Here is a 17,626-nt window from a genome sequence, read left to right as displayed (position 1 = left end):
TTTAATTGTTTAATAGTTGGTTTTATTCTGTTTTTATTGTGTTTATTTCTGTAAATCCTAGAGCCTTTGGAGTCAGGAGGTATATAAATTAAATTAAATTAAATTAAATTAAATTAAATTAAATTAAATTAAATTAAATTAAATTATAAAATATTATGTATATCAAAAGTGCAAACCCAGGTGAAGAAATGCTAGTGATACCAAGAGGTAATCAGTTACACTGGCTCCACTGAACCTTAAAAAGGTGTAATACCCACTTAAGCTATCACAGTCAGAGCCATAAGACAATTTTTTAAAATGATTGCACCAGCTATATAAGGCCTGCAACTTTGGTCCCCCACTGTTTTTGGACTACAACTTCCATAATCCCCAGCCACAGTGGCTAATAGCCAGGGATTATGGGAGTTGTAGGCCAACATCTTCAGGAGGGCCTAAATTGAGCAGCTCTATTGTACTTCTGTCCCCTAGATCTGAAATAATGATTAAAGATAATTCAGGTTATGATTTCAAAAACTGACATCAAAACCCAGTATTTGAATTTCAAAGTTGACATTTGAATTCAAAATCAGACTGTTACTTCTTTCTCTCAGTTCAAGGGATTTTCTAATTGTTTATATAAATGAATAGGTTACAACAAAATTTATTATATGCTACTGCAAGTCAGTTGCCATATACTGTCAAATACTGACTGTTGACATGTCAGGTACTGTCAAATGTTAACTGCTCCTTAAAAAAAAATCATTGAATGTCAAATGCTGGCATTGAATAGAAAATACATGCTGAATAGTCACTCTACCAGAGCATATTCACCAGCTGACATCCCCATTAACGCTTCAGAGGCACAGTGTGCATAACTGCCTGCAGAGCATTTAGTAATGTAGAATCCCACTGCGTACATGGATGGTGATTTTCAGTGTTTCTCCTTCCCCCTGGAAGCTCTGTCTGTGACCCAGAAGTAGGTCCCTGAGGGCCATACAGTCCTCAGGGACCTACTCTGGGTTGCAGGGGGCCCTTGTGAAGGGAAGGGGGGAATTGACAAAACTATGCATGCAGCACCACTCTTCATTACTAGCTGTGGAGGCAGTTTGCAAGCTGTGCCACTGCATGGTTAGTGGAGATGTATGCCATTATTGGAGAGTTTTGGGATTTGTTGAATGGGGAGTATGATTGAGAGCAAGGCTGAAATTCCCTGCCATTTTTGCTGCCATTTTTATGGGTGGGTTTTTAATGTGTGTGGGGTTTGTTGTTTTTTTAAATGCTTCCTTCCTATTGCAAAAAGACAAAAATCCAATTGCTTCTTTTACTTTAGGGAAGTGTATAAGAGCAGCAGGTAAAAATGAGTTCCTTTCAGGGACTACCAGTCTGCATTCTGTCCTCATCCATACATTATTGAAAATCATGCAGGACTTTCCTCTGCATACTCTGTTGAGGCTGCAGTCTTCTTTTTCCCCTCTCTCCCAAAAGAAGGGCGGTTGCTACCAAAAAAATCCTGAATCTAGCTGGATTAATACATATTGCTGTCTTACTGCCACCAATGATCTGAAAAGTGTTCAGCAGGAGAAACATGATATTTCCCAGTCATTCTTCTTTCTCTGTGCAGTAAGCAATAGTTTTTCATCCATGCCTACCATTCCAACCTCTTTGATCATGTCTCATTCTTTTCCAAAAGGGAGGAAAAAGTGACAATGGATTACCAAGCTAAACTGTCATGCAATCTGCACTTAGCATCACTCTTCATAAGAAAAACCTCCCCACCAGTATTTGTAAAGCTCCCACCTTAGCCTCATTTCTATTTCATCTAGACCTTCTGAGCTCATAAGGCCTATAAATCATTCCTCTCTGGTGCTGATTAGGTAATGAGCTGTGACTTCTGCTCTTCCCTTAAGCTCTATTAGACTCATCTTCCTACCTCATCTTTCTGTCTTTCCTCATACTTTTATCACGGCCAGATACACAGCTAACCCTATGCCATATCAATCAGATCATGCTCTGGAGAGAGAGGTAAGGGTGGCTTAGCTTTGATGATACTTTCCTGCTTGGACACAGGTAGGTGGAATTTTAACTAACATTTTCCCCTAATACTAAGCACTTTAATTTCAGTGGCGCTAGATGTCCTTGTGCCCTGCTTCATCAAAAGTAACATCTCACAAAAAAACTGGAGCAAAGTCAAACGAAATCCCACGAGAAAGTCCTTAACATATCCCAATGAGAGGTGGAGCATTGGACTTGTACCAAGAATCAGAATGTGGTCCAGATCAGCTTGGGCTCTTATGCCTTCCAAGATTCAAATATGGATGATGCTCAAGTATCATAGGAACATAGGAACAGCCCTGCTGAATCAGGCCCAAGGCCCATCTAGTTCAGCATCCTGTTTCACACAGTGGCCCACCAGATGACACGGGAAGGCTACAGGCAGGAGTTGAGAGTATTTATTTGTTTGTTTGTTTGTTTGTTTGTTATTTTTATTTATTTATTCGATTTCTGTATCACCATTCCAAAAATGGATCAGGGCAGTTTACACAGAGAAATAACAAACAAATAAGATGGAACCCTGTCCCCAAAGGGCTCACAATCTAAAAAGAAACATAAGATAATAATAATAAGATATAATAATAATAATAATAATAATAATAATAATAATATAATGTAAAATAATAATAATAATAAGATAGACACCAGCAACAGTCACTGGAGGTACTGTGCTGGGCATGACCTCTCTTCTGCTGTTACTCCCTGCAACTGGTACTCAGAGGTACCCTGCCTTTGAGGCTGGAGGTGGCCTATAACCCTCCGATGAGTAGCCATTGACAGACTTCTCCTCCATGAAGTTATCCAAACACCTCTAAAAGCAATTCAGGTTGTTGGCTGCCACTGCATCTTGTGGCAGAGAATTCCACAACTTGATTATGTGTTGTGTGAAAAAGTACCTCTGTTTGTTGGTGCTAAATTTTCTAGCAATTTCATGGGATGATCCCTGGTTCTAGTGTTATGTGAGAGGGAGAAGAATTTCTCTCTATCCACTATCTTCACACCATGCATGATTTTATAGACCTCTATGATGTCTCCCCGCAGTTGTCTTTTTTCTAAACTCAAAAGCTCCAGGTATTGTAGTCTTACCTTATACAGACGGTGCTCTAGGCCCCTGATCATCTTGATTGCCCTCTTCTGCACCTTTTCCAGTTCTACAATGTCTTTCCTTAGATGTGGTGACCAGAACTGTATGCAGTACTCCAGGTGTGGTCACACTATAGTTTTGTATAAGGGCATAATAATATTAGCAGATTTAATTTCAATCCCCTTCCTAATGATCCTTAGCATGGAATTGGCCTTTTTCACAGCTGCCACACATTGAGTTGACACTTTCAACAAACTGTGCAACACAACCCCAAGATCCCTCTCCAGGTCAGTCACAAACAGCTCAGATTCCATCAGCATGTACTTGAAGTTGGGGTTTTTCGTCCCTATGTGTATCACTTTACACTTGCCAACATTGAAGCTCATTTGCCATTTTGTCACCCACTCATCCAGTTTGGAGTCATCCTTTTGGAGCTCCTCAAATAGATATTTTGGATCTCACTACCCTAAATAGTTTGGTATCATCTGGAAATTTGGCCACCTCGCTGCTTACCCCTACTTCTTGATCATTTATGAATAAATTAAAAAGCACTGGTCCCAGTACAGATCCCTGGGGGACCCCACTTCTTGCTTCTCTCCATTAGGAAAACTCCATTTATCCCTACCCTCTGTTTCCTGTCCTTCAACCAGTTAGCAATCCACACATGAACTTGTCCCCTTATCCCATGACTGCTAAGTTTTCTCAGCAGTCTTTGATGAGGAACTTTGTCGAAAGCTTTTTGGAAGTCCAGGTATACTATGTCAACTGGGTCCCCTTTATCCACACACTTGTTGACACTCTCAAGGAACCCCAAAAGGTTTGTGATGCAAGATTTCCCTTTGCAGAAGCCATGCTGGTTCTCCCCCAACAAGGCCTGTTCTTCTATGTGCTTTACAATTTTATCCTTGAGAATGCTTTCCATCAATTTTCCTTGAACAGACGTTAAGCTAACTGGCCTGTAATTTCCCAGATCACCCCTGGATCCCTTTTTGAAAACTGGTGTTACATTGGCTACTTTCCAGTCCTCTGATCCAGGGCCTGAGTGATTGTAGGGATAAGTGATATATTTTAGCAAAGAAGTTGGCAATTTCACATCTGAGTTCTGTAAGGACTCTTAGATTGATTCTGTCTGGCCCTGGCGATTTGCTAGTTTTCCGTTTTTCCATACAGTTTAGAACATCATTTCTTATCACTTCTATCTGACTCAGTTCTTTAGCCTCCATTCCCAAAAAGCCTGGTTCAGGAACAGGTATATGCTCAGTATCCTCTGCTGTGAATACATGCTTAGTATCCTCTGCTGTGAATACATATGCAAAGAACTCATTTAGTCTTTCTGCAACCTCCATATCCTCCTTAATAATCTCTCTCACTCCCTCATTGTCTAATGGTCCAACTTCTTCCCTGGCAGGTTTGCTGCTTCTGATGTATTTAAAGAAGTTTTTGTTATTCCCCTTGATGCTTTTAGCTAAGTGTTCCTCAAATTCTCTTTTCATCTCCCTTATTGTCACTTAGCATTTCTTTTGCCAGAGTTTGTGTTCCTTTCTGTTCTCTTCATTTGGGCAGGCTTTCCAATTTCAGAAGGAAGTCTTCTTCTCCTTTATGGCTTCCTTGACTTTACCTGTCGGCCATGCTGGCATCTTCCTGGACTTAGTGATACCTTTCCTCCTTTGGGGTATACATTTTAACTGGGTTTCCAGTAATGTGGTTTTGAGTAAACTCTATGAATTCTGGAATGAAGTGACTCTCCTGATTTTCCCTTTCAGCTTTCTTTTTACCATGCTCCACATTTTGAAGAAGTTTCCTCTTCTGAAATTCAAAGTGTCTGTGTTAGACTTCCTTGCTTATTCTCTCCCTGCATGTATGCCGAATTTGATCACACTATGGTCACTGTTCCCTAAGGGGTCCATGACACTGACATCACGCACCAGGTCCTGGGTGCCACTCAGGAAGGATTAAGTCCAAGTTTGCCTTCTCTCTGGTTGGTTTCAAGACCAACTGTTCTAGGGCACAGTCATTCATGTATCTAGAAAGCTGACCTCTTTGTCATTACCTGACTGTGAATCTACCCAGTCTATGTGTGGGTAATTGAAGTCACCCATTATTACTGCCCTGCCTCTCCTTGATGCCTCCCTGATTTCCTTCTGCAACTCCCAGTCACTGTCAGTGTTTTGATCTGGAGGGCTATAGCACGTCCCCAGTAGCACATTTCATTTCAGGCCTTATATTGTCACTCACACGGTTTCTATGAAGGACTCCAGTCCTCCTAGGTTTTCTAGCTTGTTAGATTCTATGCCTTCTTTAATATACAGTGCTACTCCACCTCCAAGGCACCCCTCCCTGTCCTTTCTATAGAATTTATATCCAGGGATAACAGTGTCCCACTGGTTCTCACTGTTCAACTATGTTTCTGTTATAACCACTATATCTATTTTGGGGCTCCAACAACTTGGACTCTGACAACTTTGGTACTCTGTACTCTATATCCCTCCATGTTCAAGCAGCTGCGTGGCACATAAAGATGACCAGGGCCCTGCAATCATAGCTCTCATCTGCATGCCTCCTAGGATAATGAGGACTTGCTGCTAGTAATTAACACTTTACAAGCCAAGCTTCCTTAGAGCATTTAGTAGGGCTGAGACAAACAATCTGAAAAGGTAAAAAACAGAAAGATTTCCACCATGGCATCCCCAGATAGGGCTCAGAGAGAATCTTGCCTGTAACCTTGGAGTAGCCACTGCCAGTCTGTGTAAATAATACTGAACTAGATGGACCAATAGTCTGATTTGATATAAGGCAGCTTCCTAAGTTAAAAGGTCAAGTAGGAAGAGATGTTGTGCTAGAACTAGAGAAATATGGATTCATGAATGACAGTGTTCATTATTTCTGGTTTATGCATCCTGATAGCAAATTTTAAGTTGTGTACAGACAATTGTTTATGTATCTGATGTAACAGGGGGAATTCCTACTGTTCCCATGACATTAGTATTGATACAGCACTGTTAGATTGATTAGTGTTCAAATGTTCTTGAAGGGTTCTTCACTGCAGATGGGGGTGGGGAAGAATACTCAAGACTCCTTGTTTCTAATTACAAGAGCTTCTCTAACCCCACAGAAATCAATGAAATTGTGAAACTGACTCAACCAAATGGCCAGGACTTTCTTTCAAGTCAATTTCAACTTAAAGCAAAATTTTGAGGGTTTTTTTTCTTCTTTTCTTTTTAGGAGTCTACATCCAGCAGCATAGGGAGGCTGGAGGCGGCCCGTGTGTGGCCGCTGCCAATGCCCCCTGGCCCTGCCCCCTGGCCCCGCCCCCTGCATCTGATGTCCCCCGCCCCCTGCATCTGATGCCCCCGTGCCTGACATCAGAGGTGGGGTGTGTGGTCTCCCTCCGAAATGGGGCTGTGCGGCCCTGTTTGGAAGGGAGATTGCCCCGCACTGCGTTGGGCAGCGTGGGCCAGAGCAACTCTCCCTGCCTTAAAGGCAGGGCTTGCCATTCAGGCCACAATGCCAATGCAGCATGGGTTGATCTCTCTCCTAAAAGAGGCTGCACAGCCCCATTTGTGAGGGAGATCAATCAGCCCTGATGTGTTGGCAGCAAGATCAGGAGCAGCTCTACCTGCCTTTAAGGCAGGGAGAGTCACTCGGGCTGCGCTGCCAACGCAGCACGGGCCGATTTCAGCTCCAACTGGGGTGGCGTGGCCCCATTTGGGACCAAAATAACACCCCCCATCTGATGTCAGGCGCGGGAGAAATGTCTGGGGCCGTGCTTGTGGCCCCTGATTGGTGGCAGCCCGGGTTCTTTGAACCTGTTCGCTGAATAGTGGCTCCACCCCTGTCTACATTAGTACAGTATGTAGGGTTATGTCTCCTTTCTTTCATATACACAAGAAATACTTGTATGAACATATGTTTTTAAAAAACAGTTCAAAACTGCTATGAGCACTTATACAGTGGACTCAAAAGAGACCTGAGAAAGTAATGCCAAAATTGCAGGTTGCTGGTCACATGCCTACTGTCCAGCATACAACTTGAAACACTGCACACATAGTGGCTGACAAACTGCACAATGATCCATCAGCCTAAAAATGTTGCATACATGCAAGATGCACAAATGACAATACACAAGAGTAAGACCATTGAAAATAATGGAGTTAGTCTCATGAAACAACATTTATGCAAATGTTGTATTTAAGCAATTTATGTGCATTCAGTGTTGACATACCATTGTGCAGTATGTCAGCCATTATCTCAAAGAGAGGCCTGACATGTTACAGGACAATTTAATAATTAGCATGACTTCCTAAAGGTAGGAAGAAATACGTTCTCATTTCTCTTTGCTACTCTCTTTACATGGCCCATAATTTTGCAGGCCTCTATTTTGTTTAACCTACTTAGTAAGCTTTTTCTCTAAAGTAAACCACCTTTCCTCATAAGAAAGATGCTCCAAATTATTGCCCTTTTCTGCAGTTTATGAAGTTTTAAGACATTATTGAGGTGGGGTGACTCCATACATTGTCTGAACAAGGTTCAGCTGAAAAATATCCATACATACATTAATACAGACAAATGATTGGAGGCAAAAAGGAGTCAGCCTGTCATTTTTTTTAATATACAAGAATATAATTTTTCTGTCAAGAGGGTGGGGGAGGGGATGTATTCAGAATTTGGGATTAAGCATTAATAAGAGTCATGACAGAGAAAAGGCAATAAAACTTTTTATAGCAAGAGGAAAGCATTCATCAAACTAGAGACAAATCTTGATTCTTTTCCTGCAAAGCCAGCACACACACACACACACACACACACACCCAAGGTTAACTGCAGCTTACTGTTGGTATAAGCAAAATTATATAGTCAGAACACTCTATTTTCAGCACAGCAAATTTTATATAGGCAGCCATCTCCCTTACAGAGCTTAGTTTTTTATTTATTAGGAAGGCATGATAAGAAGATTGTTTCAGAGGGGACTTTTGACTTTCTACATTACAAATATCTTGGGGTAACTCTCTATATAGCTGTTAATAAGCTTAACCACAGAACAGTGAATAATCATATCATTAACTAAGAAAAAAGGCAACTCACCCTGCTGAGAAAACCAGTAAGAGACTTTCCCGGGCCTGCACCATTTACCACCAGCAGCTGAGTCAATGCTTTCCTAACATCCTGGGGATGAAAAGGATCAGGCAGCTACCCTGCTGGAGGGCATTTAGTAATGTTATTTTATTAGGCATGCTACAAGTATCTTATTGGTTTTAAAGTGTAGTTTTGAATTTGGATCTTGTTGTAAGCTGGCTTGAACAATAAAAGATGTAATTATGAACATAATGGACAGAAAAAAATGATTTTTAAAATGTGAGCAAAATGAGTGAACAAAAATACTAAAATATCTGGCATCAGCGTTTACTGAGGTAAGTGGGCATGCATGTGTCCTCGTATCTCAGTCCCTGGTTATGTGTCCACTCAGGCTGCAGCCCGAGCAGAAAGAGAGCCAGACACTCTATATCTGCTCAGCTCCACCAATGCACTGCACAAGGTGCACGGAGGGATATGGGAGGCCACAGCCTGCTTTCTCCTGCTGCTTCGCTGCTCTTGGAGCTGCCGCATGCCAGTGGTGTGAGCGTGTGGTGCTGCTAGGCCCGAGAGCAGCTAGACCATTTGAGAGAAGGCAGGACAGCTCCTGCCTTCCCTCCAGGTCAGATAAGCTGCGGTCATGTGAACAATCTTGCTGTGTGCTTCAGAACCTGTCCTCCTCATCTTCTCCAGCCTGGACAGACACTAATGATCTCTACTTTCCCATATTCTAAAAGACACATCTTTTATGAGCTTTCCCTCTGTCCCTGCACAATAGACAAAAATCTGCCTTGTCTGGAGGCCTGTATGTTGACCCCATCCTTTCCATTCTGGTTTGAGACTTGATAGTCTCTCTCTCTGGCCACATTCCCTTGTAACATGGAACGATCCGCAGTTCCCTACCCCCTACCCCCATTCTCCCATCCAAATTCAGATGTACTGGAGAGCAGTCTCTCTATAGTCTGCAAGGCTTCAGATAGGTGGGCGAGCTGGCTATGTGGACTTCCTTCTTTACTGAAGGGTAGCCTGCACAGCCAATCACACCAGAATTGAGGGGAGAGCTTCCTCCCTCAACTCTGGTTCCAAGCAACCTGCAGCTCCAAATTCTGATGTACCGCAGGCTGCCTGGAACCTTGGATTATGGCAATGGAACTCACTACAAAGCGAGAGTTCAGATTTGAGTTCCAAATCTGAACCCTCAGTTTCATCACCACATGTAACCTGGGATGCCTGCATTCAGATGTAATGTCCACAAAACTGCAGGCCCATTCAGCTGTGGTTGCATTACATGTGAATGTGGTCTCTTTCTCCCCCTCTGCCTCTCTCTACGCGCGCGTGCGCACACACACACACACACACACACAGTTCATCAGGGGCGCAACTATAATAGGGCAAGGGGAGACAGTTGTCTGGGGGCCCACTGCCTTGGGGGCCCCCCAGAGGCAAGTCACATGACTGACTCCCCCAGCTGCACACCCGCCTGGGCTTCATCCTCCACAATTGATGTGGGTGTTAAGACCTGGAGCTACCCGAACAGCATGTCTTTCTCTAGTAACATTAAATGACTTGCATCATCCACAATTTACAAACCTTTAAAAAAATAATTTAGGATGATGTTCTATTGTGGCACATAAGAGTGTGTGTGTGTGTGTGTGTGTGTGTGTGTGTGTGTGTGTGTGTGTAAATTTTATTATGCTTTTTATTACCACTATTCAGCCTCATTTAAGATTTCTTTACTTCATGAGCTAAGCTTCGGGGGGGGGGCATTTTAAATTCTTGTCTCTGGGCCCACTCAAACCTTGCTATGCCCCTGCACTGAAATATAAAGAACCCTTACTTTAAGTGGGCCAGTGTGTTTTATAAAGGATTCATTTCAGGGACAGATTAAGCTTTTTGCCGCCTGTAGGCAAAAAAGATTTGCCGCTCCGGATTGAGGGCTTGCCGGGCGGGGGGGGGATTGCCAGGGCAAGTAAAATCTATTTTGAAACTTTTTTCAGCTGCCACTGCATGGCGGGGATTGTAGCACAAAGTGGGGGCCGCTGGAGGTGGCGGGCACTCATGGAGGTGAGGATTGTCATGGATGCTGGCGGGGCGGAGCAGCAGGAAGGGTAAGTGCACCCTCCCCCGCTCTTAAAGAGAAACCCCTGCTGCCTTCGAGCCTCCCCACCGCAGTTCTGTGCACAGCTCTAATTCAGGAGTCTGAAACTGTCTACTGAAAGAAGTTCAGTGGCACTGAGGAGCTGTAGTTGAGTTTTGGAACTGAGTTCAGTTGAAGAGCTGCTGGAGTGGAGCTTCTGGAATCCAGTCAAGTCAGGATGAGAGAGTCTGCGGAAAAAAGAGCTGGCAAAAGTCTGCTAGAAGGCTGGAAGAAAAATTGGAGAAAGAAACCTGGGAGAGAACTGAGCAGAGAACTAGTGGTTGCTGGTAGGGTTGTGGGTTTTGTATTTTTTTCTGTTTCGATTTGTACCAAATCCGAATCAACATCATTTTGTATTTTGTCCAAAATTAAGCCTTCCAAATCGCCCCAGTTTTGTTTTGTATCCGAATTAATCTGAATCTGAATTAATTCAGATTTAAAAATGGGTCACATGGTCAAAAGAGAGGTTGTAAATTATAGTGCCCAATAAGTGGGAGCTACCACAAAAATTTCAAAGGAATTGAGCAAACCGCTGATTTTTGGTGAATTTTTGAAGTTTGGGCATCTTTCAGATTTTCCCCATAGGGTATGATGGAGGTTTCAGCAAAAGTATAGCTTCACACGGGGGCGGGGAGTGGCCCAGAGTGGAGTGTGGTTAGTGGTAGTGCCCAGTTGGTACAAGGACGCTACCACGATTTTTTCAGAGGACTTTAGCAAAGGGCTGGTTTTTAAAGAATTAATGAAGTTATGCATCTCGTAGGGTATAATGGAGGTTTCTGCAGTCCCATAACTCCACTTAAGGGGCACTGGGGTGGCCCAGAGCAAGTGGCGGTGTAGTGCACATAGGGTGCCAATCACCCACATGGGTTGCCCACCCATGAACTACAGGGTTTTATTGTTCTAGAGGTGTTCTGAGAGTAGATTCTCTAGTAGCATATGAGAGTGGTTTCATGGTTTTTCATTAAAAATCTCATTTGCTACCAGAGAATCTAAGCTCAACACCTCAGAAACAACAAAGCCCAGTACCCCAATGGGTTAGCAATCCAGGGGAGTGGTTGGCACCCTCTGTGCATTACAATACCACTCTCTTCGGGCCATCCCAGTGCCCCCCAGGTGGAGTTATGGGGCTGCTGAAACCTCCATTATTCCCTATGGGGAAAGTCTTAAAGACGCATAAACCTCAAAAATTCCTGAGAAATCAGTCCTTTGCCCTGTTTGGAATCTGGGTGCACCACCCTTGGGGCACTGCCACCCAACCCACTGTTTTGCCCCTGAAGCCCCACATAAACAAGTTGAAAGAGTGAAGAGAATGATGAACAACAACGACACTTAATTTTTTGGCACAGTTACTTGAGAATTTTGCACCAGGTGGGAGCCTGTCCCTGTGGCACTAGCACAACAGCACAACCCATTTGTGGATTCAAGCAATCTTTCTATAAAAACACTCCCTCCCCATGGAACAGTGACCACAAGTCATTTGAGATAGCAAGATAGACCAATGAACTGCCTTGGTACTATGGAACAGCTTCAAATGTCCATTTAACTGAAGTGAAGTGAGCTGTAGCCCAAAGAAATCAGCCTACTGTTCAGAATTGTTGAGATTTATCATCACTGCATTTAAGAAATTGCAAAACCATGGATCATGGTTACACAAGAAAGAGAGAAGCAACTAAGATTCCTGGGGATGTCAATAGATTGACGGGGTATTCCCCACCCCCCTCCTTTTGCCTCCTGTAGTCCCATGTGGATGACCTGTCCCTGCAATGGCTAAAGTTGTGAACCACTGGCTTAGACATCATGTCCCACCAAATTACATTGTGGCCTAAATTACATTAGACTGCTCAACTCAGGCAACAAAACTTAGACACCACTATAACTCATAAAAATCAGAAGAAAAACAAAATAGCTCTTCAAAAGACCCCTGACCAAGTCAAGAGATTCTTTCTAAACCTTTGGAAAGAAAAACCTGTGTAATTTCAGAACTTTCCTAACCAGCTTCTTGAAAAGCTTCTGCACATAATTTATACCATGGCTTTCTAGAGCTTTGGAACTGCACTGAGCTCCCAAAGATATTTGGGTATTTCTATCTCAAAATGCTGTCTTTCAAATCCCTTTGCAAGGTCAGTTTGCATTTCAATCACACTGAATACAACACATACTTAACTAACCCATTCATGTTCAACAGCTTTTTGCATATCTTATCTTCTGCTAATCACTCAGTGCCTCAGCTGGGTTGGAGAGAGTCGGAGAAGTCAATTTCAATTGCAATGCTTTTCCAAAGAACAAAGCATTCTGTCTGAAACACAGTCATTTTGATTTGGAAACAAAAATCTCTGTTTTTTAATTCTTGATTTTGTTTTGGTTACAAAACCTCCGAAATTGCCATTTTTGGGCACAAAACGTTTTTTACCCTAATCGAAATGCACAAGCCTAGTTGCTGGAGACTGCTGGAGTTGCCCAGCCAATAAGCCAGGACCAAGAGTTGAAATCACTGAAAGTGGGAAAGTAGCCAGGCTGGGTTGAGCCTCAGACCTCTGCTATCCCCTGAACAAAGAAGGCTGCCCAGCCAGCCAGCCAGCCAGAAGAAAAGAGAGACTTTGAAGGGAAACCTTGATAGAGCTGAGCACTGTTAAAAAGCCTACAGCTTGTTAGTTACCCTGACTTGCTCTGTAAGTTTTATTTTGTGATTTTCTGTAGTGTTTTAATTGGAACTTTTGTTTTAGTAAAGACTTTCTTGTTAATATAGTCGAGCTTGTTGATTGTCTCTACCCCACGCCTATAGGCCTTTCCACTCTACTAAGGTTTGGTTTGGGTTTTTTGAATTCCTGAAAGGGCTGTTGCCGTAGACTCAGCCTTATGAAAAGCCCACTTGGTGGCAGCAGTGAAGGAGTCAGGAGAACCAGAGGGCTGTTCTCCACACTTGTTAGTCTGGTGGGATAGCAGGATCCTACACACACATGTGAAGATGAAGTGTGGCTTTATCCTACCCTGCAGCTGCACAGGGACATAGGAAGCTGCCATATACTGAGTCAGACCATTGGTCTATCTAGCTCAGTGTTGTCTTCACAGACTGGCAGCGGCTTCTCCAAGGTTGCAGGCAGGTATCTCTCTCAGCCCTATCTTTGAGATGCCAGGAAGGGAACTTGGAACCTTCTGCTCTTCCCAGAGCAGCTCCATCCCCTAAGGGGAATATCTTACACTCAGCTGTTTAATGAGGTAGGAGGAAGAGTCCTCCTACATAGCATGAGCCTCACACAGAATCATTCCCCCCACCTCCTACCTAGTGTACGATTGCAAAATGGGAGCATACACAGCTCCTGAACCGGATAGGACACTTTTCCTACTCCATTACTGATGGTCTGACTATATTACTGGCTGTGTGAACTAGCCTACTATATCCATCCAACAGACCCTAACATTCTATAAGATCCATGTTTTAAGGCTTTTAGGATCTTGCTTCCAGAATGTTCCACTAAATAATTGCTTCCCATTAGAAAGCCCCACCACTTTGAACCTCCTCCAAGGCTGCCTGGCCAGCAGCTGATCCCTCCTAAGGACGTTCTGCCAAATAGGACCTAAAATCTGTCTTCTGCCTGTGGAACCGTGTGGTTCCAGAATCTTCTCTGCTTTACCAGCTACTCACAGCTTTTACAGCTTTTACTGGTAGTTCCCAGCCATTGGTTGGAATCAGGCCACATCCTGCTCCCCACCTCTGTTCCTGGACTTCCTAGCCCTTTCTTCCACATCAATGTTGGGCCAGAGCTCATGGGAGCCTAGTGATGATCTCATTTGACATCAGGCACCGGACAGGTGTCTCTTCCAGACAGAGTTGGGTTAGAAACAGGTAGGAACCCTGCTGTCAGCCCTACATGCAAACTTTATTTTGAAGGCACATTTCCTTAAAGGTGTATCTCAATTTACATCACTTCTTATTCACAAGGAGATTCCTATTCCGCCATAAAAGCAAGCAAAAGCATCTGGCTGCAAGCTGTTCTTCAGCGCCTTAAAAAAAATACTATTATCTCCAGAAAGTATACATAGATGAGCATGTATTTGTGGGCTTCATTCATTTTCCTTATGAATGTATTTATGAAAAATGGGTGGCATATGAGGGCCTTTCACATGATCGGCTGGGCAAGCAGGCAGGGGGAAAGCAGGGTGAAGCCTACCTCCCCTGATGATGATCCCGGACTGACCACAGCCACACTGCTGTGCACACAATCACTGTGGTGGTGACTGGCATGGTGTTCCGGAGGCCAGGGGAATCCCACTATGCACTATGTGATTAGTGCATTGGAGGTTTCCCCCAGGGGACTGGCATTCTAGGCCCAATCCCTAGAAACATGATCCCTAGAAACATGCTCCCTAGACACATGAGCCCAGAGCCTGGGTTAATGGAGCACTCGCTCAATTAACTCCAGCTAAAAGCCAGGCTTGAAAGCCAGGTTTGGCACCATGCCAAGACGCACATGGATACCATTGGTTCTCACGGATAGCCAAGTCCAGGATTGGCTGCTTGTGAGAACAGCCTTATAGTCTGCTGCATCTACAAAAGAAAACTGAGGAAATTAGTCCAAGCCAAATGTACAGATTCTAAGGTGGAAGTTCTTTTTAGATCAAAATATGAAACTATTGAGACACTAGATAGAGAGAGAGAGAGATAAGGTTACTGCACATGTCTATTCTAAACATGGCTTTGGAGAGGTCTCCCTGTTTTAGATGCACTTTTCAAATGTTGTTTTTATTCTAGTCGCGGTGACCTAAATAAAATCTGCAGTTGCTTTGTGAGGTAGGCACTGAAAGGAGAAAGTCGATTTGCTGTGTCATCTGCAGCTTCTTTGTTATGAAGGGATAGGATTCCAGCTTTGTCACAGATACGGTATGTGGGAGCTTAGGACTCTGGTATGCCACAGTATGGTGACTGGAATATGGGATTACTCATCACAGAGCATATTCAATGAAACTGAAGTAGCGCACATCTTCCTTAGCAGATTTTTTCCAAGAACCTCACAGCATATTACAGTGTTAAAAAAAAAAAAAGTACTGAACCAAAAGGGGAAGTACTGTGTTAAATGAACATGTTTAGCCCTCAAAAAGTGCCCCCCAACCACCAGTTTGGCTTTTTAAAAAACATATTGGTGAAAGGGTGGGAAACACTTCAGAAATGAGTGGGGTGTTGGGGAAAGGGAAGTACATACCTGTCAGTAAGGCAAACAGGCATACATTCCTTTACTAAGAGATATGCATCCAAATGAGCATTCCACTTAAAGTAATGCCATATAGAGAAACTATGCACATGTTCTGATGCACATTGGGAAATGGAGGGCCAAGCATTGTACTTCGTTTAAGGTCCTTGCTGCTAGCTCAGGGAACATCAACTGCCAAAAGAGAGGCAGCTGCCAAGGAAAGCCCTCCATCTGCCATTCCTGCTGCAACATCAACTGTCAGTAACCAATAGAGTCTCTGTGGACCAAGTGGCTGACATCCTAACTAACAAAGGCCACATTTGCTCACCATGCAGAACTGCAGTTGAATATGCCTCTGGTTCTGTGACGTCCGCATGCGGGGAACCGCAGTTGGACATGGCGACAAAAACTGAGGGTTCGGGATTGGGATTCCACTCTGAACCCTCAGGCTGAATTAAGTTTTGTCACCTCAACCCAAGGTTCCAAGCAGCCTGTGGTACGTCCGAATTCGGAACTGCAGGCTGCTGGCCAAAGTGTTAGCAGGCTCTGTGGGAATGACATGTTTTCTCTCTCCCAGAGGGCTTCCAGGGTGCAAGCAGAGGTGGGAAGTTTTGCCCACTTGCACATCAGTTTGCACAGAAGACTGGAGGAGTTGTGTGTAGGCCCCCATCACATCCCCACAATGTCTTCTTCTGTGTGCACTTTGTTAGTTTGGATGTCAGCCATTGCCAGTAGCAGGGGAGGGTCCCTTGTAAGGGTACCTACCTATAACTCCATCTTTCAAGTTTCTATTTTGCACTGATTCAGTTATTCCTTTATACAACTTTGATTTTGTTAGCCATCTTGCACATACTAGGGGATGTATCTTGAAATAGGGGCCCCAGGTTCTTTCTTCCTGGAGGTAGGGCCCTGCCCAATGAGAAAGCTCCTTCTTCCTAGGTCCTGCCCATTGAGAAAGCTTTCATAATTTTCCTGGTTACTGTATTTGATTTCAATTGCTCTCATAATAAAATATGATTTCTATTTGTCCTTGGAATATAATTAATTTAAGAACAAGTAGAATACAACAATAAAAAAAAATAATGTTACTAGTTAAATTATAATATGCAAATTGAAATACAGAACAATAATAAAAGGCGTTAACTAATGAATGGGAAATGATAAAGAAACCAAAATTAATGTACAGTTAGTTAAATCAAATATTGGGTACCAGACAATTATAATTATATAAAAAATGATGGTGTATGCTGTTGGAGCCCTTGATCCTTGCACAGGTAATAAAAATAATGTGATAGTTTAAGTTTGTCTCACAGCTGCTTTAGAAGCAAGTATATCACAGCTACTTGGCTGAGATTAGATGCTGTTTGTCAGAATTAGAAACAAAAACTCAGTGCTTTCTCTCCCTCTTTATTTCTCCTGCCTTGCCCTGTTCTTTCCCCTGCTAACTGAGCAAAGAGGCACCTTTTAAAAGTAGTGATTCTCTTTATTTTGCCGGGGGTGGGTGGGGAGCAACTGGCTGTATTCCCACCCCCAGTAGGAGTGTGTGAGCCCTCTCAGTTTGAGCTGGGCTCGATGTTGAGCCGGCTCAGCTCAACAGGCTTGGAGATGAACCAGACCGGTCTCAGCTGGTCTGAATGGAGCCCAACTGGGCCTGATTCAAACCGAGCCAGCTTGGAACTCTACTGGGAATCTGGTGAGGAAAGTAAAGGGGGTTGTCCTAAGTGAAGAGTGGGCAGAAGGGAAGTAAATAGATACTTACAAGTGCCGGCGGCTGGCCACGGTGGGGGGGTGGGGTGGGGTGGCAGGGGCAGCTCCACTCACCAGAGGCCTAGGCTACTCTGGGGGAAGCCAAAAGGGGAAGGGTGGATACCCATTTATTTCCCTCCCACCTCCTCTACACTTAGGACAGCCCCCTCGCCGTAATCCACTTCACCAGCAGAACTCAAGCTCAAACTGGGTGTGGTTCAACCAGGGGCAAAATCGAACTGGTAGAACCAGTTTTCTGCACATCCCTAATCTCCAGCACAGCATCCCTCCAGTGGCTGTTGCTGGTGTCTATCTTATTTTTCTTTTTAAGATGGTGAGCCCTTTGGGGACAGGGAGCCATTTTATTTATTT

Source organism: Hemicordylus capensis, chromosome 4 (genome assembly GCF_027244095.1).
Source record: "Hemicordylus capensis ecotype Gifberg chromosome 4, rHemCap1.1.pri, whole genome shotgun sequence".
In the NCBI taxonomy this organism is placed as follows: Eukaryota; Metazoa; Chordata; class Lepidosauria; order Squamata; family Cordylidae; genus Hemicordylus; species Hemicordylus capensis.
This window is presented reverse-complemented; position numbering follows the sequence as displayed.